The 25,917-nt window shown below is 43.2% G+C and overlaps 1 protein-coding gene across 1 annotated transcript in view; it reads right to left on the bottom strand.

Moving 5' to 3' along the window:
• YES1 (YES proto-oncogene 1, Src family tyrosine kinase) overlaps positions 1-25,917 on the bottom strand; it is a 69,383-nt gene that overhangs the window by 28,967 nt on the left and 14,499 nt on the right. The window lies entirely within an intron of this gene.

The raw sequence follows: 25,917 nt of genomic DNA, 5'->3' as shown, positions 1-25,917 counted from the left end.
CCAATTGCATTTGTGATTCCATTTCTAGCTTGAAAACTCTGCAGTACAGAACAAAAAAAAATCCTCATGACTGAATTGATAAAGTCTTCATGATCTTTTCTTATTCATTAAGGTTATTCATAATTAATTCAAGGGTACCTCCAAGCAGCAAATCGGTGCTTGTGATCTAACAAATGTGCACACACATTGATCTCTCTACCTGTTCCAGGAGAGACATAAAGAAATATGATTTAATATACAGAGAATAAGCCTGTTTAGGAAGTAAATCTTTCAACTCAATTGATTTTTTAAAAAAGAATTGTGATATATGTGAGAACTGCTATCTTAAAGTTTCTGATTTCTACCTTCTTTATAAGTCATTTATGCTAAATATGAATATGAAATATTAAATTCCTCAGATAAATATATATAGAACACTTAAAATGTCATATAAACGTAGAATGTTTTTATTATACTAATCTCCCAGACAAGTTTTTTGCTGGAAGCCACACTCACTTCTGTATGAGCTAGCAATCACTTCAGTATTTAAGAAGTAACTGCAGGATGGATTCAGCCAGCTTTTCTGCTTATGAGAGAGGCTGTCCCCGTGGACCATCAGGAAAACAAGGCTGAGGATCATGGAGCCTGCATACAAAACGCATATCGGATGGAGGCAGTAGGAAGGAGGGGAACTAGGTTAGATAACATTTAAAAATGACAAGATCCAACCCTGTATCTTTGCTGCAAATTGTTAACAAGTAGTAACAAGGATACCTAAAAGATTGCCTTTTCCTTGACCAATAATACTTCTGGACAGCATCTTCTTTCTGTGCCTCTATCCACAAAAGTAAGGTAGACAGAAAGATTTCTCTATGGCAACATCTGCTTACAGAACTGGCAACAAAGGTTTGCCTGGTACCTTGTCTTGCTAGTTATAGATGCCAGGGTACTGCTTTCCTTGTCACCCAGGCTTTTAACTGAGAGGTTTCTTGGTGGATAGGGAGTTACTGTTATATTTTTAGATGTATATCTGTGTATCTTATTGGATTTTTGCCCATTTTTCTACGTCTGTGAGTCTGAAAGGGTTGAGTGTGTGCAATATAAGTATAAATGTTAATTATTAAATAGTTATATGGATACAATGACAATTTCTCTAGAACCTAACATCTGGAGAAAAATTTATATGAACACAAGTATTAAAGCAGTGAATGCATTTAAATCTGTATCTAAAATGTCATGTAGTACGTGGGTGTGTTCAGCTACAGAGGGTGGCTCCCATACAAATCATACCACACCTTGATGGAACAGGGAAGCATACTTCTGCAGAATTTCTCTTGAAGCCTCAACAAACTCCTCCAAAATAAAGTGGGTTTTATTTGCCAGAACATTTTGAGTATTTGGGGCAGAAGGAAAAATAACTGATTGCGAATTGGGCTGATACAGATTTTAAAAATTTATTGGCAAGAGTGAATGTTATGGCCCCACTCTACCCATGTCAAATTCCTATGCATCTTAGGGTGGAATACACGTTATTTTGCGTGTTCCTCCTCCAACTTCCCATGTACTCATGTGCACAGTCACACTTCAATTTGCTCCATGTGAATACATTCACACATTCAATATCAGTTCTTCAACTGCTAAAGGCATTCCAGTTGCCCCCACATCCATTCATTGAAATGCAGAGCTTGACACTTTCTCACTCCTTAAAGAAATGCGCATTGGCAAGTCAAAGAAGCCTACAATACTTGCTTTCGCAGTGAAGGACTCGCTTGCAAATGCGAGCATACAAAGGGAGCTCCCAGAAAAGCAGCATTCACGTGCGCCAAGCAAGAATAGCCTGCACATGTATTGAGTGCTAAACATACAATCCTGCACCTGAGTATCCCTACATACTTAGTAAAGTGTATTTCTACCCTTAGACATCCATCTAAGTAACTGGAAATTGGGTAGGTAGGAAACTGTGCGATGACAACGCATGATTTTTTTGTCTTGCTAATATTGCTGACATGGCAAGGGACTACTTTTATGTCTAAAAGTTATTGACAGTTAAATACTTTTGTAATATGTGAATACTGAACAATGTATTTATGTTCTTAAATTCTGTTAACCTTTTCCAGCCTTTCTCTGTCTGCCCATTACTTTGGCACATCTCTATGATGCCCCAGATTCTCACATAGCTAGGGTAGAGAATACATGTTCATTCTTGTCAACAGACTGGAGATGCAAAAAAAACTGTCCAAAAATTTATTTCTCAGTTACATAAGTATGTGGTAAAAATTAACTTCAACCCAAGAAGACTTGCAGATAGAAGCCTCTTAAGCCATCTTTCTATGTAAGAAAAATGTTTTGGAAAGCAGTGCTTAGAGACCGTTCTCTGAATGCCAGCTGACATTTTTCTGAAAAAGCAATCTACTTGCATGGGTTGAGACTGAGTACCCTTTATGGTGTGTGTGTGTGTGTGTGTGTGTGTGTGTGTGTAAGAAAATTAGGTAGTTTGAAAGTTTGCCAGTTTGAACACAGAACCATAAACTACATCAGTTGAAGCTAGTACTAGGGATGGGGATATAGGTGAAAGTAAGGCACCTCCTGCAAGTCCCTGCAGGTTCCCTGCCATGCAATTGGTCCTAGCAGCTGTCACTGCACCACTGGGCCATAGTTTTCTTGAGTACAGCCTGCAAGGAGGAGGGAAGAAGGGAAAGCTGAAGATGGGACACATAAAGGTTGGCTGCTAGGTGGGAAGGCAGCAGGAAAAGGGGAGAAGCTATAGGGCTTTCAGGGAAGAGAAAGAGGAAATAGTGGGGGGGGGTGTTAAATGAGATAATCCTCTCATGTCCTTAGAAGTCCCTTGCTTGTGAATAGCATTAAAGTGGTTCATACATAAACTAAATATATCATAGATACACTGAACATATATGCATGGAAGTCTGCATACATATGCAGATCACTTATTTCTCACACATACAGCAGTGGACAAAGCAGACCCACACTTTCAGTGGAACCATCCTGGGTTCTGCTAATACCTTGATTGCTACTGTATTTCAGGGAGGTAAACAGACAGTATAAAAGGATATATTTTATTGAACTGAAAAGGAAATCCAAGACAAAAGCAGAAAGGAGCAATACTCTTTGACAGCACAGCTACTGAAAAGTATGAATATAGTTTTAGATTTCTGGTGATAATTTCAAGGCATTTTCAATAGCACTCTAACCTTACATTTAAACTTCTGTGTAAGCACTTCTCTTCCAACCAATCTTTGGAAAGAACAAGCAATGAGTAAGAAGTCAATGAGGTAGGTCATTAATATTCTTATTTTACAGATGAATAGATAATGGCATGTAATGACCTGCTCAAGGCCACCCAGGGAATTGTAGTAGAGAATGGATTTTAAATCAAGGTCCAAGAGTAGTGCTGTTCAGAATTTTAGTGGCAGTGTCAGAGTTGGCAAGTAATATTTTGGCTAGTCCTTAAGACAAAGGCATATTCATTGGATCATTTTAGTAAGCAGAGTTAAGTTCTCAAGGATTACAATTTTGGCCTATTAAAAAGCCACTATTTACAGAAAAAGCTTCAGAACTCAGCTAATGCTGGGAACAAGGAAGGAGACAGGTAATAACAATACTTGTGCATTTATTTAACTTTGCTTTCCCTTTCCATTACTATTTAAGACGCTGTCAAATGAATTATTGTAGTACAAATTGCTTTGACTCCAATAAATCTTCAAGACTGCATTTGCCTTTCTGAGCCCTAAGGGGTCTGCAGTGCCTGTGGGCACTGGTTTGTCTTCTCTGGGTTTTATATGTTCATCAGAAAGCAGAGCCTCTGTGGTGGACTGCACTTAACAGCACATTTCCAAAGTTCAGCAAAATCAAAGAGCTGGGAGAGGAAGGATTAACTATCCCCTAGAATGGAGAGCTTCAGTGGCAGACTGTTCCCTCTCCTCTAGCTGTTGGTATGCCCCTACGTATTTGGTGTGGAGAGACACTGTAATTCTGAACGGTGATGGAATCAATAAAACAGTCAAGTTAACACTTAATCTTGGTTGCTGCCAGGCTGCTTTCAAACCAGACCAACATTAGGTGTTTGCAGCCGTTTGAGCATCCAGCCATATTGCTGATTTCTAGCTCCTTCTCAGTGCTATGTAATATATTACTGTCCATAAATATGTTTATAAATAGACAATAGCAGGGGTCATTTTGTAGAAAAAGAGCTGGAGGAACTCATTAGCATATCTCATTAGCATATGCCATGCCCCTTGACACCGCCAGAAGTGTGTCATTAGCATAACTGATTTGCATATGCCACACCCTCTGACATCACCTATCCTGGCTGTTTTGGACCCAATCTTGGCCATTCAGGGCTGAAAAAGGGGCTGAAATGGCCGAAAAGGGGCCCAAAATGGTCAAGATTGGGCCGCTGCTGAGAGGAAGAGTGATCTACTACCTGTTAGATGCCCGATCCGGGCTGTTTCAGCCCCAATCCAGGCTGAAACGGGTCCCAAATGGCCGAGAGTCAGGTGGTCAGGGCCACCTGACATGTGACCTCTTTGGGGAACTGCCGGAACTGCGTTCCTGTGTGTTCCCCCTTGAAATGAGCCCTGGACAATAGCATTTCTTTTTCACTAACACAATCTTATTGTATTAGACAACAGGTACAATATAAAGATAAAAACATCTCTCCTCCAACAACTGAAAGATAAATAAGAACCTAAGAGTAGCCATGTAGGATCGTGAGTCTATCTAGCCCACTGTGCTATCTATACAGTGGCCAACCAGATGTGGAAGGCCTACAAGCAGGTCAAAGAAACCAAATCTCTCCCTGTTATCCCCCAGTATTCAGGTGCTTGAGTATAGACATTTCATTTAGTCATTGAGGTGACAGCCACAGATGGACAAATCCTCCACACATTTACCTAACATTTTTTTAAAGCCAACTAAAATATTGGTTCATTATATCCTGTGGCAATGAATTCCACAAGTTAATTACTCTTTAAATAAATACCTCTTTTTGTCTATCCCTCAACTTTACTGAACACATAAGTTCTAATATTATGGGAGGCAGAGAATGCTTTCTCTATTTTTTCTACTCCATGAATAACTTTATAAACTCTACTATGCCCCTTCCTAGTTATCTTTAGTCTAAACTAAAAGCAAATATCTTAGCTTTTCTTTATAGTGAAGATGCCCTAACCCCTTAATCAATTAGTTGTATTTTTCTGAACCCTTACAAGTGTACCATAATATACTTTTGTACAAATAATTACAAATGCAGCTGCACCACAGATATAAACAAAAGTCATACACAAGAACTCTTAATTTTAAACTTGTATGCTTAAGCTGTTTCTAAAGCATGCCAGTTTACTGGGAACATGCAGAACACAGGCAATACCTAACTATAAATTAAGAAGCTTTTTAAAAAAAACCTACTAAAGGTTTCTAACTTTTAAAACGATCAAAAGCAGTCTATCATTAGGGGACAGCCTGATAATGTGCTCCAGAAAGGATGGAATCTTAAGAAGAAAGAGGGTGCTTATGGAAATCAGCCTGCTCAAGCCCTCAAGAAACTTGGAGGAAGACATGGGGGAAGGCATGTTTCTAAATAGTTCTCCCTTTGGATTCCTCATGGATCTCCAACCTCTCATAATATCTAATATAAAGGGGCTGGCTCTCATTAAGGTAATGAAAGAGGAATAAGGGGGACACCTGGAGACAAAATAGGTGTTGCTATGCACTCTGGGGACTTCTCATGCATGCAGAAAAAACAAACAAATGAAAAGATGGCCCAACGAGTACAAAATATACTTCATGAGCAGGGAATGTTTAAACTCAGTTAAAAGAAAAAGAGGGGGCAGGCTGTTGGGAAACTAGCTTGCTCAAGCCTCTAAAAGCCAAACTACAAGTGACGCCTTACACAGGTTGGACACTTGTCAGCTTCCCTCAAGTTTTGATGGGAAATGTAGGTGTCCTGGTTTTACAGCTTGGCTCTCCATTACAGCTGCAAGACCAGGATGCCTACATTTCCCATCAAAACTTGAGGGAAGCCGACTAGTGTCCAACCTGTGTAAGACGTCACTTGTAGTTTGGCTCTAAGAGAGTACTGAATCCTGGGGCAAGTTTTCCAAATCATTACCTACTACCACAATTCCTCACAGGTTATAGCTTGTTTTCTGATTTATATGCAAAGCCTGAATTCCAGACGTAGCTTCCAAATAAAGTATATATAGAGTAAAAAGACAGCGAAAATTTACAAAGTCATATTTTTCTGAATACATAATCTGAATACAACATATATCAAATCATATTATCCTGTACAACTTGGATGCAGCAGGGAGTTGACTTTCTTTCTGCTGCTGAAATTCAGGTATGGTGGTAAGCATAGCATGAAATTACCACCTGTTGATTCAATGAAGATGACGGTATGGTCACAAGTTATGTGAGGCGACACAGTGATTTACATATTCAGATTACCAGGTTCCAGACTAGGATTCAAAACGAGGCAGAACAGAGAAGAAAAGGCATCTTGCCCAATAAGAATTAGAAATAATTTCAAGAATTGTTATTTGGCAAATTTTCAAACTTCTGTTTTAAATGGCAAAATAAGTAAAACTGCAAATTCATGTGGTTTGTTCAGGAAAAGGAAAAAGAAAATAGTTACAAATGTGTAATTAAACAGTTTCCAAAGGCTTGCCTTTGGATTCTTCTATAGCTTTATAAGATCTAGAACAAAATTGCTACATATATGAATTTGGAACTTTTATAAAACACTACTGTGTAATGTTTTGCACAGGAATTCTAAGCTCTGCCTTTGGGGAAGAAAAAGACTGGGCGGTAACGTTTTTCTTTGACCATTTCTTCAACTATTGGTTATTGTCTTTTCAATTGGATGGCTTTCCCTTTTTCCCTCTTGTTCTCAGTAAGCCAAGGATGTAACCTGATACTAGCCACACCTTGTGCTCACTGAAGTCATTCTACAAAGGATGTTGGTGAAGAGCCCTTAAGATCATAGCACAAGAGAACTCCTCCTCCTGTTTTTAAAGACCTAGTTTAAGTAAGAGTTCTATAGGACTTGAAAGTTTGGTACACTGTTTTTTGTTATTAGCTGTTACATGCTATTGAGTAATGTGACTGCCTCTTTTTTGTTTTCTCTTTCCTAGGATTCACAGGAAGTGCAGATACTCCAGATGTGCTGGCAGACAAACTGGTATTACAGTTTAAAAGGGGCTTTATACATCCCCACAGCTCAGAACTCATACTTTATTTGAGAAACTCTTCCTTTTCACCTCTGAACATGAGAAGAGGCAGGTAAATGTACCTCCTTCATATACGTTCCTGATCAGCAGTTAGTTACCACTTCTGCTGTCCTACTCCCATATCTAAACAACTGTTCTCTATACATGATCCATCCCATTTCTTCTTTTCCTTTGTTCTCCATGGTTCGTTCATCTATGTTGTTTCCATCAGGAACCCTTCAAAGTACATGGACACACCCATATGATTCAAAACTATTACCTGCTGTGTCATCTGATATAAGATATGCAGATGACATTACATTACTGACAGAAAATAGCGAAGACTTGAAACACCTACTGATGAAAAAAGAGAAAGCGCCAAAGAAGGATTACAGCTGAACATCAAGAAGTTAAAAGTAATGACTACTGAGGAATTACACAATTTTTAAGTTGACGATGGATAAGCTGAAATAGTTCAAGATTTTCTATATCTCAGCTCAATCATCAACCAAAAGGGAGACTGCAACCAAGAAATCAGAAGAAGACTGAGACTTGGAAGAGCAGCCATGAGGGAAAACTCCTTAAAGATAAAGATGTCTCTCTGGGAACCAAAATCAAGATAATCCAAACTATTCCCTATTACTATGTATGGATGTGAAAGCTGGACAATGAAGAAAGCTGACAGGAAGAAAATGGATTCATTTGAAATGTGGTGCTGGAGGAGAGTTTTACAGATACCATGGACAACAAAAAGACCAATAAATGGGTTCTAGATCAAATCGAGCCTGAATTCTCCCGAGAAGCTAAAATGCTAAATCTGAGGCTACTGTACTTTGGTCACATCATGAAAAGACAAGACTTTCTGGAAAAGTCAATAATGCTAGGAAAAATTGAAGGCAGTAGGAAAAGAGGAAGACCCAAAATGAGATGGCTTGAATCACTAAAAGAAGCCATGTGCTCCAGTTTGCAAGATCTCAGCAAGTCTGTTAATGATAGGACATTTTGAAGATCTTTCTTTCATAGGGCTTTTGTTTATAGGGTCACCATAGGTCGCACACGCATTCATAGGGTTGCCATGCTGTCTGTCTGTCTGTCTGTCTGTCTCTCTCACACACACATCTGTCATGAGTCCTTGGATTACAAAGAAGTAATAATATTAAGCAGCCCCCATGCATGGTTCAGTTATGTCTTCCATTCCTTGGCTAGTAAATAAAAGATGATACACTTCTACACTTGCTTTGATAAAGGACATTTTCTGCTCTACAACAGCTGTTAAAATAATAGGACATAATCCAGTCTAACAGTGCAATCCTCAACAGAGTTACTCCAGTCTAAGCCCACTGATTTCAATGGGCTTAGACTGGAGTAACTCTGTTTAGGATTGCACTGTAAATCACACAATTTTAAACCCCAATAATTTCAATACTTAACTCTGCCCCTGATTTTCAGTGAAATATGCTGCTTGATCTTATGCATTTTTACTCATAAATAAATTCCAGTGATTTGAATGAGTAAATGTTCATATACTTGTAGTGAAGTGGTGCATCTTTGGATATATTATGACCATAATATTCCATGAAAAGCAAAATCACTTTCCCATTAAAAGCAATTGTTATCAAACTTGGAGAGCTTTTATCAAACTTCGAGGGCTTAATATTGAATAAATTGCTGTCAATACTGATGTTCTAAAGTGTTTTTTAAAGTAAGAAAGCCAGTGGAGACCTGTTAAGCAGCAGTGCAGAGAGAAGGGAAAGGAGATAAAAAGCCCCCTTTCTATCCTTACTTGTTTCCCCAGTATAGAATTCATTCCCACATCCTCCACTCACCCAAGAGCAACCCCATGGCACACCTCCATCCGAATCCCCCTTTCCCCCTCCCTCTTCTCTATATCTCCTATGCTTGGACCTTGAGGAATTATGTGACTGGTGGATTCGTTTTTGTTTTCCCGGCCATGTCGGACGCTCCTCTCCGCAGGTCCGGGAGGAAACGTCCGAGCAGCCTGACCGGGCGGTTGACCCGCGAGGGTTAACCCCCAGGACTCCCAGTGAGGGAGTCAGGGTCCGGGGTGCCGCAGGAAGAACCCTCTGGAAGCAATGCAGGGGGTAAATTGCCCGTTTGCTCCAACGGAGGCCGGCAGACTTGCGCAGCGCCTCGCATGCTGCCGGGCCATGGAGAATGGCAATAAGCAGATTTAAGGTGGAAACCTGTAAGTAAGCGAATCCCTTCTGACTTCTAAGCGTATGCAAAGGATTTGTGGGAGTTGAAGCTAAGAAGGAGCGGATTTCTTCCCCTTCACGGAGTTTCGGAACTTAGTTGGGGCCCCCCCTAAGATGGCGACGAGAAAGCAGAGCCCAGCAATAAGTAAATCGGTGATGGCGACGTTACAGGGGAAGGGGGAAACCCTGGAAGAGATGGTGAGGAGAGCAGTCTTTGATGCTGTGCAGCCCTTTGTGGCGAAACTAAATGAAATGGGGCAAAAGGTTGATTCAGTGGAAAGCGAAGTGAAAACCATTAAAGAAACAGCGACCGGAGCAGAGCAGTCTGCGCACGAGAATGCAGTACTCATGAAAGCAGCAAGTAAGGAAGTGAAGCTTTTGGAGAATTATATAATAGGATTGCAAGTGGACCGTGCCCAAACGGTACTGCGTCTTCAGAATGTAAAAGAGGAACAAGGTGAAAATCTGAAAGATCTGGTGTCTGGACTTTTGGCGTCATTCGCAAAGGCAACTAAAGAAGAGTTAAAAAGCGATATTTTGGAAGTCCAGCGGACATCTTCAAAGTATATAATGAAGCGTCAGCTGCCTCGCGAGATTATTATTGACTTTTCATCTAAGAAGACTCGGGACACCATTTTATATAATTCGTACAACGTGAACTTGGATTATTTGGGCAACAAGGTTAAAATATTGAAAGATGTTCCATTTTTGGCTTGTAAAAGAAGATTCAAGTATAAAGGACTTGTGGCTTCCTTGAGGAAATGTGATGTAAAATATAAATGGTTGTTTCCAGAAGGTGTTCGGTTTGGATATAAGGATCAAACTTACAAGATTACATCAGAAGCACAGCTGACAGACTTTTTCTGCAACCATCAGGAGTTTCAGCAGGAAGAAAGTTCAAAATCTGAAGGGGAAAGTGGGGGGGAAGAGAGAGCGGGCGCAGCTGCTCCAGCCGCGCAGAGACAGCTGAGACCGAGATGCAGGGGGGGGGGGGAAGAAAGTCTGATCCTGAATATAGTTTGTATTGTATAAAATCTACCAATCTGATAGCATATTAGAAAGTTAACTTTTAAGAAAAATTACAGCATGAAGGGAATACAAGACATGTAGTATAGTGTTTGTTGTTTATGTGTTGCCCTTTCCCTTTTCCCACTCCCCCCTTCCTTTTTTTCCCTCTCTTCCCCTTTATATTTTTGTAGTTCTTTGTAGTTTTTTATGTTAGATATTAAAAAAAAAAGGAATTATGTGACCGGTCACTGAAAGACACAGTGATGTTTCTTATGTCTTCAGAAAGTCTGGGTGGCATCTTTCCACAACCCATCACCTCTATTCTGTAGCTCAGAGGACCAACATCACTGAACCTATTGCAGAATTTGGCAGCCTGTAAGAAGTGTACAGGCTGAAATGTAATTTCTACCACCACAGTGCCCTGGTTAGCATTACTGTCTCCTTGCAGCTTAAGGGACATGCATGACCTGAGACAATTTGGAGATGATGGGAACTCAGAGTTGTTTCAGTCTTGCTTGTTTTTATGCAAAGATAGGTCTTTCTATCCTGCCTGACACCTCCACCACCACTTATTTTTTCACCTTTCACATCTACATATGGTAAACTGTGACAACAAAAGCTATATAAGTTTTCAGTACCGGGACAGTTCATGAAGGAAGACATATAAAATTAATTACAAAAACTGCAACAAAATGATATACTGTAAATGATTACATGCACATTTTGTTTTAAAAAGTGCATTGGTCAATTTACAGCTGGAATTTTATGCGAACCTTAGCCAACAGAGAGGTTTGGGTTTTTTTTCTGCAAATTCTTTCAACTTGTGCAAAGTTAAAACAATTTGGCACTTGCTCTGCTAGTAGCGGTCTTCTTAAAACATGAATCCTATTCACTGTGTTGAATTGCTCCATTAAGGGACAGTTGACTGGAATGGAGAAGACTGGGTTGACTGACAATGAGCTTCAGTCACAAAGAGGTTTCAAAAAGGTTTTATAAAAATCACAGTGGCTCTCTCAACAGACAACGCTAGCTGAAGAGGACCAAAACAAAGAATGTTTCCAGAAGAGGTTGAAGGCTCCAGGCCCTTTTGACATAAGCTACAGCTTAAAAACAAAACATATTTCTGTTTTTCTGAGAATGTAATCACCAATTAAACATTTTTAGCAATATCCCTCTTATTCTTCCATCAAATATGTTACCCTATCAAATTACAGCTGATTTGTGGGATAATAAAAGATACAGATGCTTAACTAAGAAATTATTTTTGTACATTGATAGAAATATACAAAATCAGGTGATGCACTTTTGCATTTGTAAGCATGTATTTGTAGCTCTATATTACTCTCATGTTATAATTCCTCCTAGTTTATCATAGTGGTTTCAATTTCATGGGCAGATGGGCTATTTAACCAGTGCTAGAGGTAAAGTCTACATATATAGCAACTTTAGGCTACCTTTCCAGCAAATATGTGAAGCTAGGAATTTGGAGTCAGATAGTAAACTCAAGAACTAGAAACTGCTGATGAAACTGTAAATTCACCCCACTATAGCTAAAGAACAACACATTAATGAACAAATCATTACAGTGTTCACTGAAACAAGCAACTTCTATTTCTGAAGTTAAATTACTGACAACACAATCCTGGGGGGAAGCAGGCAGGGGCGGGACACTCTCTAAGCTGCCCCAGGCATGGGAATGCCCCCAGCAGTGGCAGAAAGTTATGCCATGAAAAATGATGGCATAGCCGAAGAGGCAGTCGATCCTCCCTGTGCATGGCCTTGCCTGAGCGGCACGGCATAGGATGCCAACTACCACGGGGACCAATCTGCTTGCACCTCTGTGGCAGCCCAGCCCCTTCCCCACACCCAATCAGCTCCCCAGACACCCTACATAACCTCTGGCCAGGTTGCCCATAACACCAGGTAAGTGGGGAGGTGGCTGGAGGTTCTGCCCGAGAGCCTCCTGCTGTAGGGATTTAGACCAAGAAGTGGGAGAGGATGCTCGTGGTGGCAGGGCAAGAGTGAGCAGGGGGGACTTAGCAAAATTCAGGGCGTGCCTCGCTCTCACATATGGGAGGAGAGTCATGTCCAGAATGTCTGACTAACAACTACTACCCAAGTTCCCTTGCAAGTTGCCTGCGTCCTAAGTCCTGGCATGGGGAGTGGTGATGAGGCACTGACAGGTAAGAGGGAGCCGGGGAGGCTTGTTCATTCACACCAGCCTCTCCTCTCACTTGCGCTCCCCCCCCCAAAAACACTGATCTCTGGAGTTGAGACTCACCAGTGGGGTGGGGGTGGTGCATGGCCCATACCTGCCAAAGAGGTAGTTGCCCAGGGAGCCAAAGAGGCAGTTGCCCAGGTAGCTATGCTTGACACAGCTGTTTTGGAGGGAAGGGCTCCAAGCAGCCCATGCCAAGACTCTGCTCAGACCTTCTTGGTTCCCCCCCCCTTGGGCAGAGGAGAGGGTTCAGGACTCTGCTCAGACCTTCTTGGTTGTCCCCCCCACCCTTGGGCAAAGGAGAGGGTGCAGCCGTAGGCTGGGTGACTGGGTACTCGTTCTGGGAACTCCCTTGCAATGGCTTGCGCACAATCCCTTGACTATCTCCCACACAGGATCAGAACTCTAAGCAGCCATGGGAGTAGAACAGCAAGATACAGACGAGGAGCACTTTCGTGCTGGAGGGCACCCATCATCTGGTTACCAGCAGCAGCTGTGACACCCTCCCAGGATGTGGCAGACCTGGCTGTGACTTGCTCAAGGCCTGGCCCCTTGCCACACATGTATCTGTTTCACTTTCAGGTTGGTCATGATCCATCAGGGAGGCCAAGGAGCATTGCTGTTTCAGCCCCTGGTGATCCTTCCTGGATGCCATCTGAGCCCAGCCCATGGAGCCATTCCTCAGGCAGCCAGTGACTCAACCCTGCTCCTGAGAAGGCAGCAGGAGGCTCTTGTGGCTCTGACTGCAGTGCAAACAGGCACAGCTCCCATCCTTGCCAAGGGGAGTTGGCAACATGTGGCCAGACATCCTTTTCACTTTGGGCAGTTTAATAAATTCTGTGTCAAACAACTCGCTCCCACCTCTTTGTTCACCTGCAGCTGACAGTAGCTCTCCATTACCACCCACTCCTCCCTGGGGCAGCCCCACAGGACATTCCTGGGGATGGTTCCTGGCCCTGGGCCACCAGGGAAGCAGCAGTCCCAGGGATCCACCAGGTGCCACTGCTGTGTGGGATGGCTCAGCCCCCAAACAGAGGGAGGGTGCATTGATCCCATGGGGGCTGCCACACACCACCTCTGTTCCACCTAGCCCCTCCTCACGCGGCAGCATAACAAGCGGAGTGGTACATGAAGTCTCTCCTATGTGTGGGGAAGGGCTATCAGCCCCCCTCTGCACCACTGGGGCCTGAGACGCCAGGCAGATGGCTGCTGCATCCAGGGGGTGAGGATGATCTGGGAGGGGTGGCTGGTTCCCATGCTGTGCACACACACACACACACACACACGCCAGGGGAACCTCTCTATCCCCAGAAGACCCTCACAGGAGGGCAGCCATCATGGAGTTCTTCTCTTCACCAGTGAAAGTGGGGGTCTGGACTGGTGGCTGTCTGCTAGTCCACCATTCTGACTGGGACCATTAACCCAGGGACCAGCAGAGAAAAAGAAGTGATGGAGGAGGAACCACAGATGCCCAGATCAGTGCTTCGGCACACATGTATGTGGTGGTTCAAGCGTGCGTCAGTTCTCAAAAGATCTTGAAAGATTAAAAAATTAAAATTGTGCTGGATAAGAAGAATTTCTACAATCAAAATGAATATTTTACAAAAAATTATTTTTTTATTTCAAATGTTACCAATCAGTATAAAAGATAAGACACTGAAAAGCTAGCAAAGACAGATAAAGCAATTCATTTGGAATGGCAAAAAAAACAAGAATAAGGTTTAAGGTTCTACAAGATGAAAAAAGAAGAGGAGGTTTGGTGGCACCAAACATTGTTATACTATTAAGCAGCTGGTTTGGTTTGGATTACAGAATGGATCAAAACCCTAAAGGATAGATTAATAGGATTAGAAGCAGCTGATTTGACTAAGTGGCTGCATAATAGAAGAGAGTATTATTTCCTCTCCAAAATTTTGCATCCATTTTAGCATATAGTGTCAGCTTCTGCCAAGGGCACTGCCCGGTGAGACGCCGGCCTGCCTGACTTCCACCTTAAAGGACCTTCAGGGAATATGTGGGATCCCGCTCTGTGGAAGGAGGGAGGGTATACCTCACCCTCACACCCTCTGTCCACTCGCAGGTCCCCTCAACCTGACCTTGTCCTGGCAGCCTTCCATGACAGCTGCCCCCATCCAGCTGTTGGCCTTACTCCTCCTCCTCCTCCTCCTCCTCCTCCTCCCCACTGCCCACTGCCCACTGCCCACTGCCCACTGCCCACTGCCCACTGCCCACTGCCCACTGCCCACTGCCCACTGCCCACTGCCCACTCTCTTTCCTCCACTCCATCACACTCCTACACAACCCACCCTGCCCTGTGGGTGGACTTCCCTTTTATCCTGTCCCTCATTCCAGGCTCCATCTGCCAGGCCACACCTCTCTTTTGCCTCCTAGCATTGGCCTGGGCTGCCTCAAGCAGTTGTGCCTAGTTTGGCTGCGTTGGACAGCAACAGCTGTGCTTTCTTGACTGGTTATCAAGCTTCCTCTGCTCTGAGCTTCCAGCAGCCTCAGCTGGTCTCTATTACTCCCTGCCTCCCTGGTTGTAGCTTGGGGCGTGGCCCTGTGCTGCTTCTGCTGTCCTGCCGGTAAGGTAGCGGTCTGGCTGGCTGAGGGCCGGCTGTCCCTATTTCTTGTGTCTTCTCCCTCTGCCCTGGTCCCCTCCTGGCTGTCCTTACTTCCCATGGCAGGGCTCTTAGCCTCCCACTGGAGCGTGGGGCTGGCTGGCTTCCACCTGCTCCTTCTGACCCTCTGGGGCTTGGGTGCTTCTTTCTCTCCCTGGGGTGCTGGCAGGTTCTGGCCCTGGGAGTCTGTTGGGGTGGCTGGGCAGCTGCCCCCTGGCTGTCTCCTGTCCCCTTCTCCTGGCAAGTCTGGGGACTGAGCCACAGACTCCGGACAACAGGTTTTAACTTCTGTTTCTGTATCATTTTGGAGTAAAGGTTTGTCAATTGGGCCTAAGATATGGTTCTTTCTCTGCATGATTATCTTCTCAAAATCAGTCAAATCTCACAATTGACTTTTGTGATCCTTAAGAGCTCCCTTTAATCTGGAGACCCCTTGAAGATATATCAGCCATTGTATTTCCTTTCCTTCATCACTAATTTCTTGCCATGATTTTATGTTCCCTTGAGAGTTTCTCTTATCTTGATAAGTTATAAAGTCATTGATTTTTTCTCAGGCTCTTATCACAAAAGGCATCAACTGGTGACAATATTGGTGATATTGAAGGACTTATCCTCATTCTTACCATGTCCCAAATTTGTATCAAACCGTCTCTTATCACATGGCTTTTATGTTGCGTCCTTGTTCTTCCAACAGTGGGAAAACTTATGAATTAAGGGGATAAAATTTACATCAAGACAAACACTGAGAGAAAATTGGTATAAAATGTTTTTTCCATGGTACATCATCCCAAAGATATTGAAAAAATGGATAAGTAGTATATAGGGACCTGTTGGAAATGTAAGGAAGCAGACAGTTCCTTTTTTCATATGTGGTGGACATGTAAAAAAACCAAAAGTTTTGAAAGATATACCCGCTGAGATTCAGAAGATCTTAAAAACTGATTTTGCTATGAAACCTCAGACTATGTTGTTGAGAATATGAAGAGAAATGGAGAAATTTTGCTTACAACAGATAAAATGAGGAGTTGAAATAGGTTTGAATCCTGCACGTGTTTATTTGAAAATATATATCTTAAATAAGCCTAATAATATTCTAACATTTTTAAAAGTTGTGATAATTAGTTGCATTAAGATAACTGGTAGAATAGAATGTATGATAGATAACACTGAAATATTGATAAGAAGTCAACATTGTTATGAAATATATAAGTAAAAGGTAATGATAAGATGGGGTAATACTGAGTTTTTCATTTTTTAAAGATGAGTAGAAATAAATTTGAATTCTGCACGTGTTGTTTATTTGAAAATGCATGCCTTAAATAATCTCAAATAGTATTCTAACACTTTTAAAGGTTATGATTTTTCCACTCTGTACTTTGATAATCCTTGTAGCACACAGCTTAGTATTCCTTTTTCTTGTCCCCTTCCTTTGTCCCTCTTTTTTTCTGTATCCTTTTCTGTTTTAATAATTTTTTTTAAAAAAACATGCATCAGTTCTCTTGCTGTACTCAGTTAACAGTTCCAGTCAGACTGTCCCAAACAACCTGAGGGCTACCCGAGCTGGATGAGCCTCCCCGCCTGCCATCTCTGGAAAATCCTTTTGGCTCTTCCTCACCGGTGTGGGGACATCAGCCAGCAGCTGTGGGGGGAACTGGGGTGGTCGTTGCAGGGGGTTTCTGATGACCACCTCCCTGGCAGGGCACAACCAAGACTAATTCTCACCAGGATGGCCTCCTCAACTGCACAGAGAGATCCTTGGCAGTGGCAGAGGGTCATGGTGCAGACCACCCCCTCGCACCCATGTGTGTGTGGCTGAATGGGGAAGGCCAGCCACCCATCAAGGCTCTTCCAAGTGGCTTCCAAGGTTAGTGGTGAGGTTGCTGCTGCAGGCAAAAACATTCTTCCTTCCTCAACTAGAGCTAGTCCCTCTGACTTTTTGCCTTGCTTCCCCCCCCCGACTTTGGCTAGGAGCCTTCTCATGTATCTGTGATTACAGAAGCCGGTGAGTGTCCCCTTGGGTTGAGCAGGAAGGAGTACACCCTTAGTAGGGAAGCTTATGGGATCACCCTTCCCACATCTTCCTCTAGGCAAGTTTCCCTCTGCCCGGCTGCCACTTTGCCTCTCATGATGGAGATTTTGCTGGCAGGCAGTGATGTATACGTGCACCCCACATATCATTTGAAGCCAACTTAATGGAATATCTTCTGCTCCAGGTGGGAGGCTGCCCTTTCATTAGCTCTTTCTCTCTATTTGCCCTTTTTGGGAGGACCCCCCCCCCCAAGTATTAGCATGTGCAGATTTAAAGTTCAAAGCAGTGTGTTTATTAAGAATGTACTTAGGACTGCAACTCTGCCATCTGGTAGGTCAGATTCATAATCCATTTTTTTAAAAATTCCTAGCCTGTGCATATGGCCCAATGCTTCTAAGAACTGTAGAGGCAAGAGTCTCTTCTCTTCTTTACCATGGTCAAAATAAAAACTCCCAGCTAATAGCAGCTACAGAGGGATGAGTTTGATGGGAAAGGGAAGAGTTAGATCCCTAAAACCATACTTTTCATATTTTTATTTATCCAAGGATAATATTGAAACTCTGCAACTGCTGTTCTGCTAAAAATTCTGTAAGATGTCTGCAAAAGAAAGTGCTTCGAAAGAAATGAAAAATTGCAGATGAGCACCGTGTCTTTAATGACAAATGGACTACTGAGTACTTCTTTGTTTTAAACAAAGATAAAGCAGTTTGCCTGATATATCTTGAAACTGTCTCAGTATTAAAGGCGCACAATGTTAAGAGGATACTTTGAATCCTGTCACAACAGCTACTCAATATATCAAGGAGAGGTGACAGTGAAAAAGATAAATTCTCTTAAAATCAATGGTTTGGGACCAAAAGCACGTTGAGGAGAACCTATCTACTGTGAGGGCCAGCTATCATGTTACTAAATGTATTGCTGAGAGTGGTAGGCCATTCATTTATGGTGAATTTGTTTAAAAATGCATGGTTAAAGTAATGGAGGAAATGTGCCATGTTAAGGTATCTTGTGTTAGTTGTGTCAGTTTATCTGCATCTACAATCACCAGGCATGTTGAAGAACTAAGAGAACAGCTGCATATGTCACTGATTGCCAAGGCAAAAAGTTTTGATTTTTATTTTTTGGCATTAGATGAGAGCAATGACATTACAGACACTGCTCAAATACTAATCAGGGAGATCGATTCCAGCTTCAGAATTACAGAATAGTTGTGTGCGCTGCAGAGTTTGAAAGGCACAACAACTGCAGAAAACATATTTTTGAAGGTTTGTGAATCAGTAGAAAATCTTGGTCTGAATGGGGATAAATTGAAAAACATCACAACTGATGGTGCAAGAAATATGGTGGGAAGTAAAATTGGTGTAGTTGCAAGCAGGGCTTTTTTTCAGGGGGAACGCAGGGGAACGGAGTTCCGGAACCTCTTGAAAATGGTCACATATCTGGTGGCCCTGCCCCGTGATCTCCAGACAGAGGGAGTTTAGATTGCCCTCCACGCCACTCGGCGGTGCAGAGGGCAATCTAAACTCCCCTCTGTCTGGAGATCAGGGGGCGGGGCCACCAGACGTGTGACCATTTTCTCTGAGGGCAACCCACTGAGTTCCACCACCTCTTTTCCCAGAAAAAAAGCCCTGGTTGTAAGAATCAATGAGATACTGAAATTAAATGGTATACTTCCCATGAATTTCACTGCATCAGCCATCAGTAAGATTCTTCAGTGGGCAAGTGTGATGCATATTGTTGTATCCAGCATTAATTACATCAGGCATGCCTTTACTCATTGTCAGTTTCAAAATTTTCGTTCAGTGATAAATGCAGAACATGGAGACATATTGTACTATGCAGAAGTCAGGCAGCTTAGCAGAGGCAAAGTCCTCAAATGTTTTTTCAGTCTTCGTCATGAAGCTGTTATCTTTCTCAAGGAGAAAAGGTCAAGAAGTACTTTCTGACTCTGGATGGATTTTTGATTTGGCTTTCTTAACTGCTATCACAGAGCATCTTAGAATCATTGAATCTAAGTGTTCAGGGAAAAGGAAAGCATGTGTGCGACATGTATTTTCAACTTAAAGCTTTTGAAGCAAAACTAAACATTTTTGTGAAGCAAGTTAGTGAAAGTAACTTTTCAAACTTCTCATACAATGAACTAAAATTTGAGAAGAGCAGGAATTTATAATTCCATGTTGTAGTACATGTCAAAGTACTGAAACTATTGTAGGTGTAATTCCAAAACAGATTCAATGATTGCCATAAGCACAGAAAGGAAATAAGAATGTTTCAAAATCCATTGAAGTAGCACCAGAAGATGCAAGTAATTTTTTCAGATGGAACTGATTTGCAAGCCAGTGATCATATCAGAGACATTTACAAAGAAAATAGTCTGTTCATTTTCTATTGTGGTCTACTTGATACATTTATCAACCTACAAAAATTTGCATCATGTATGTTCACAATCTTTGGCACCGCATACATCTGTGAACAAACTTTTTCCAAGATGAAAATTTTGAAATCCAAGTGTAGGTCAAGAGATTAACATTTACATGATATTTTAAGGGTGCCTGTCACAAACCTTGACTTGGACATTAATGCCTCGGTTAACATAAAACAGCCTCAAAAATTACACTAACTAGGTAAGCATGTGTAGCTAGATAAAAGGATTCGACAGTAAAATATTGTTCCAAAATGGATTGCATTCAAATTAACATTTCTTCATTGACCTCTGAATGTTAGGGAGGTTAATAATTTTGTTACATTTTGATTTAAGCTGTGGCCCACTTTAGGCATTGGGCACTCTAATGTGGCCCCCATGTTCCATGTGTTGAATAAATCTAAAAAGAAAAAGGATTAAGTTCCTCAGCCAAGCATGAACAGCTCTGAAATAACAAACAACTTATTTGTCAGGTAAACCACTTCCCATATTTCTGACAAATGAAGGAAACTCAATTAAATACAGATTTGCATGAATAATTGTAAGGTGTATTGTTCAGTTTAAGCCTACAAGAGATCAGCAGTACTGGCAGATAAAGGTTGTTTAGGAATGAATTTTGGAAAAGGGGACAAGTTATTAAATTATTTAATTCATAGAATACTGAATTAGATCTACAGAATGTTTTATTTTGAAAAGCCAACTTCTAGTAGCTTAACAAAAAAATGGGTGTCAAGGGATGTGCACTGCACTGGTTAAAATAGTTTCTCATGGAACGGTCTCAAACAGCTGCTATTGGAAACCAGCTATCTTCAGAGTGGGAATGATCTTGTGGGGTTTCACAGAGCAAAATCTTATTCTTCACACCATTCAACCTCTATATAAAGCCTTTAAGAGAAATCATTCATGGCACTGGAATTAGATGTCATTAATAGGTGGCTGACACCCAGCTTTACATCTCATTATCCAAACCATTGAGTGATGCAGTAGACATCCTGGGTTGCTGCCTGACAGCTGTAGTCAAATAGCTGCAAGTGAACAAATTGAAACTGACCCAGACAAGATGGAAGTGATGGCATCCTGCAAACGGGCACAATCAATAGCTGCCCATACATGCACTTTCTCTATACTGGCCCCTACCTTATGGAATGGCTTGTCTGAAGAGGTCAGGAAAGCTCTTACATGGAAATCAATGAGCTTAAACTGGAGTAAACTGCTTAGGATTTCACTGTCACTCTCCTAGCTTTCTGCAAAATTTGCAAAACTGAATTATTCAGGAGGGCTTTCTTACACAGGGTTGTGCTGGAAGGAAATAGCTCAGAGAGATGCACTGGTGACTGTAGACTAAACTACTGGGTACTGCCTGTTGCTATAAATACGCTCCTACTGGATAGTTCTGTGCTGTTTCAAGTTTTGTTTCAACATTATTTTTTTGTTTTCATTCCTCTTCAGCTGTGTTTGATATCTGCTTGTTGTCACATTTAGAATCATAGAATCACAGGGTTGGAAGGGACCTCTAGTCCACCCCTCTTGCATAATACAGGAAATTCCCAACTACCCCTGTTCCATGCCCAAAAGATGGGGAAAAATCTCCAGGATCCCTAGCCAAAGTGGCCTGTGGAAAATTACTACCTGACCCCAAGGTGGCGATTGGCATTACCCTGGGCATGTAAGAAGGGCCACGAGAACTAAGCACTGATGTAACCCATTCTGCCCTCCCCCTCATGATCTGCCCAGGTTCAAAGAATCAGCATTGCTGTCAGATGGGCATCTAACCTCTGCTTAAAAACCTCCAAAGAAGGAGAGACCACCACCTCCCAAAGAAACCTGTTCCACTGAGGGACTGCTCTGTCAGGAAGTTTTTCCTAATGTTTAGCTGAAAGTTCTTTTGGTTCTGGGCTGACCTTCTGGGGCATCCTTTATATGGCAGCCCTTCAAATACTTGAAGATGGTTATCGTATCACCTCTCAGTTGTCTCCTCTCCAGGCTAAACATTCCGAGATCCTTCAACCTTTTCTCATAGGATTTGGTCTCCAGACCCCTCACCATCTTCACTGTCCTCCTCTAGATATGTTCCAGCTTGTCTATATCCTTCTTAAATTGTGGTGTGCCAAACTGAACACAATACTCTAGGTGAGGTCTAACCAGACCAGAGTAGAGTGATACCATTACTTCTCATGATCTGGACACTATGCTTCTGTTGATACAGCCCAAAACTGCATTTGCCTTTTTAGCTACCATATACACTGCTACTCATGTTCAGTGTGTGGTCTACTAAGACCCCTAGATCCTTTTTGCACATACTACTGCCAAGACAAATCTCTCCCATCCTATAATTATGCATTTAATTCTTCCTGCCTAAATGCAGAACTTTGCATTGATCTCTGTTGAAATTCATTTTTGCTTTAGCCGAGTTTTCCAGCCTGTAAAGATCATCCTGTATCCTTACTCTGTCTTTGACAGTATTTGCTACCCCTCCCAATTTAGTATCATCTGCAAATTTAATAAGCATTCCCTCTATTCCTTCATCCATATAATTTATAAAAATGTTGAACAGAACAGGTCCCAGGACTGATCCCTGAAGAACTCCACTTGTCACTCTTTTCCAAGAGGAAGAGGAACCATTAACTAGCACTCTTTGGGTGCTATCTGTCAACCAGTTACAGATCCACCTAATAGTAATAGGATCCAAACCACATTTTACCAACTTGTTGACAAGGATATTATGGGGAACCTTATCAAAAGCATTACTGTCAGTCCCTGGCAGGTATAATCTCCAAGTTCTCCACAGCAAACAAGCAGGTGTATTGGTTGAAGGAACTTTATTAGAGATCCATCAAGTTCAAAGTGCTCAGACAAGTGAATTGGCAGAAGTGACGTAAATGGGGTCGGTGATGTTAGTTATGTTCCCGCCATTAGAATAAGGACCGTCAAAGTTTTGGGCGCGAAAGAGCTGGGGCGGGGGGGTGAAAGGGAGAAGCTAGGTTTAGGCTATACAGAACAAAGAATGAAATCATCTCAGTTCCCAAGAAAGATACATTTCGAGCTGGCTGCAGCCAGTCTTCAAGGACACTTCTGGAGGCAGCGGGGAAAGATAAAGTAAATACTTGTGAGATAACCTACTGCCTTAACATCAATAAGAAATTTCTTATGCCCTTAGAGGACCTGTAGATAACACAGAATACATTCATGGCAGATATGCAGACAGGCATATATGACATACTGCCCTCCCCAAGAAGGTCTCCCCCCCTCATATTGTCCCCGGTTTGTTAGGGTAAGCCTTGTGAAATTTGTTTACAAGCTTTGGGGCATTTATGAGGGGGGAGACCTACTTGGGGGGGGAGCTCTATGAGGGGGAAGTTCATTGGCTTCCTTCTCATCAAATACTTGGTTCAGGTCCTAATAATCAGGGGGGATTTGTTCTAGCTCTTCCCGAGTTAATAGGGCAGCCTCGGGGAGATGGGGTGCGCTCAGGCCCCACTCTGGGTTCCATACGTGATTTTAGCATTCCCCCCATCAAAATATAGCACTCTCATTTTCCATTTTACATATGGATCATGGTCCCATAACCACCATATTCCCAACACCAAAGGGAATTTGGTGGCATCACTCACAGCAAAAGTCCTGGCTTCCCAGTGATTCCCCATCCCCACCGGGACAAGTTCAGTTTCCACATTAGCTGGGGCCCCTTTCATTCGAGATCCATCCAACTGCTCAAATACAATAGGATGGTCCAATTTACATACGTTCAGCCCCAACCTGGTGACTAGTGCTGGAGCAATCAAGTCTCAAGTGCATTCAGAGTCAATTAACACATGCACTCAAATGTGACTCCCCCTCCAGGGGTTGACTAAAGTCACTGGCATGTACAGCAAGGCCCCTTTTGGTTTCACCTCTTGAGGTACTGATTACTTCGGGACCTGCCGATGGGGCCTCCTTACAACAGGTTGTTGGCATTTCCCGCCGGCTGGGTAGGAGTCTCCTCCTCCTCTGAAGAGTCTCTGCTCTATCCTGCTGAACTCTCCACCGCCTGGAGCTCCGTTGCCACCTCACTTCTTTTCTTGGGGTCCTTTTTAGGCGGTTTGCCCATCGTGGCTGCGGCTTTCTTCATCACTCAGCTCCTCTCCACAGGATCTCTTCACCCTCCTGGGCATTCGGCGGCAAAATGCTCCACTCCCCCACACTGTAATCATAGGCCCTTCTTCATTCTGATGGCCTGCTCCGTGTCCGGGGAGCAGAGGCTGAGGGCTCTCCTCTCTTTCCCTCCTGCTCTGGAGGGGGGTTTCTTGGCTGTTCCCTGCTGCTGCATCTTCAATAGCTTTACTACTTGCTCCCGGTTTTCCACCTTGCAGGCGAGCTGGATCCATCCTACTAGGGTTCTGGGGTCATCTTGTACCAAGGCCTTGGCCACTAAATTGGGGTTGAGCCCAGCTCAGAAAAATTCAGTCTTGATCTCCTCTGTCCAGTCTTGCACCTTTGCTGCGTACTGCCTGAATTCTGCGGCATATTAACACATGGGCCAATTTCCCTGCCGTATCCTTTTCAGTTTGGTTCTTGCCCGCTCGAATTGAGTCCATAGCGCTTATATGAAGGTATCGAGATTCCGTCGTTATGGGGCCCAGGCCTCATATAGGGTGACATAACATTTAGCCACCGAGCCACCCAGCCTGGAACCCAGGTGGCTTACTTGGCTGTGCTCATTCAGGAAGGTATGGCCCCACTCTTGGAAGAACTCCATTGCTTGCACGATGAAGAAACCTAACTCTTCGGGGTCCCCTTCAAAACAGCATCCAATATGTGCCATCTAGGATCAGGGGGGAGCCCCGCGAGGAACCTCCTCCTGGGCAGCCGGCGCTTCTTGCTGCGACAGGGCAGCCTGGGGCGGCCTAGCAGGTTGGCAGGTGCGACTCTCGGTGGTAGGACAGGCAGGTAAGGCGCTGGGGGGGGGTTGTCCAGTCTCCTCGGGGGGACCCACAGTGGTATGGCTGCTGACTGCAGTGCTGGTACTGCATCCAATCCCCTTGGTGAATCCATGGATGGTTCTCCTTGCCCATAGTCAGCAGGTATTTCCCCCGGCAGCCAGTAATGCTGGAGGTTTCTCTTGAAACCTTCCCATTACCTGGGCCATTTCTCCTTTAAGAGCATCCAGTTCCCTTTGCACGACCTGTAACTGGCCCTGGACAGGCCGCTGCTCATCCACGGAGTCAGGGACTTCAGAAACATTTCCATCCATCCCCAGCTCATCCTCTTCCAGGGGGTTAGCCCAAGCTCTGGATTCTCACTGGTTCGACTGCCTCTGGAGAAGGGGCCCATCTAAGGCTGCTCTCATCCACCACTGGGTGAGTCCTGACAGAGCCAATATCTCATCATATCCAATTCCTGATGGAGGGTTGACACTGGGCTGATTTCATTTTGTCTCAATCCTGCATTCGCTGCCTCGTCCGGTGAGTCTCTTGCGAGGAACAAACTTCCATGACAGATATTCTTCCAATGCCTCCTTTCCTCGCCCCTCTCAGCTCCCAACGTTTGTAGGGCTGGGGGGTGGGTGACAGTTCCCCATGGTAGGTAGCTGTCTCAGCAGAAAATTGAGCTAATATGGTGCTCCACCCATGTAGCCCACTCAGTCATCGCTTCCTCCATCGACACAGCAGCCGCTGTGCCAAGCCCACGCAGCTCTGTGGGGTCTTTGGGTTGATCTGAAGTTTCATCTGGGTTCTTGGGAATGTCCGCTGCAGGGTGCCCTGCCATCATGCAGGTGGCCTCAGTTGCGGTCCCGGTTCCAGAACAAGACAGAACAAAGAATGAAATAATCTCAATTCCCAAGAAGGATACATTTCAAGCTGGCCGTAGCCAGTCTTCAAGGACACTTCTGGAGGCAGCGGGGAAAAAGTAAATACTTGTGAGATAACCTACCGCCTTAACATCAGTAAGAAATTTCTCATGCCCTCAGAAGATCAGTACATAACACAGAATACATTCATAGCAGATATGCAGACAGGTGTATATGACACTTACTGAAATTGAGATAAACTATGTCTACAGCATTCCCCTGATCCAGCGAGGCAGTAACTTTCTCAAAAAAAGAACATAAGGTTAGTCTGACATGATTTCTTCTTGAGAAACCCATGCTGGCTCTTAGTAATCACAGCCATCCTTTCTAAATGCTCAAGAACTGACTGTTTGATTATTTGTTCTAAGACTTTT

This window comes from Eublepharis macularius, chromosome 7 (genome assembly GCF_028583425.1).
Source record: "Eublepharis macularius isolate TG4126 chromosome 7, MPM_Emac_v1.0, whole genome shotgun sequence".
Lineage (NCBI taxonomy): Eukaryota > Metazoa > Chordata > Lepidosauria > Squamata > Eublepharidae > Eublepharis > Eublepharis macularius.
This window is presented reverse-complemented; position numbering and strand designations above follow the sequence as displayed.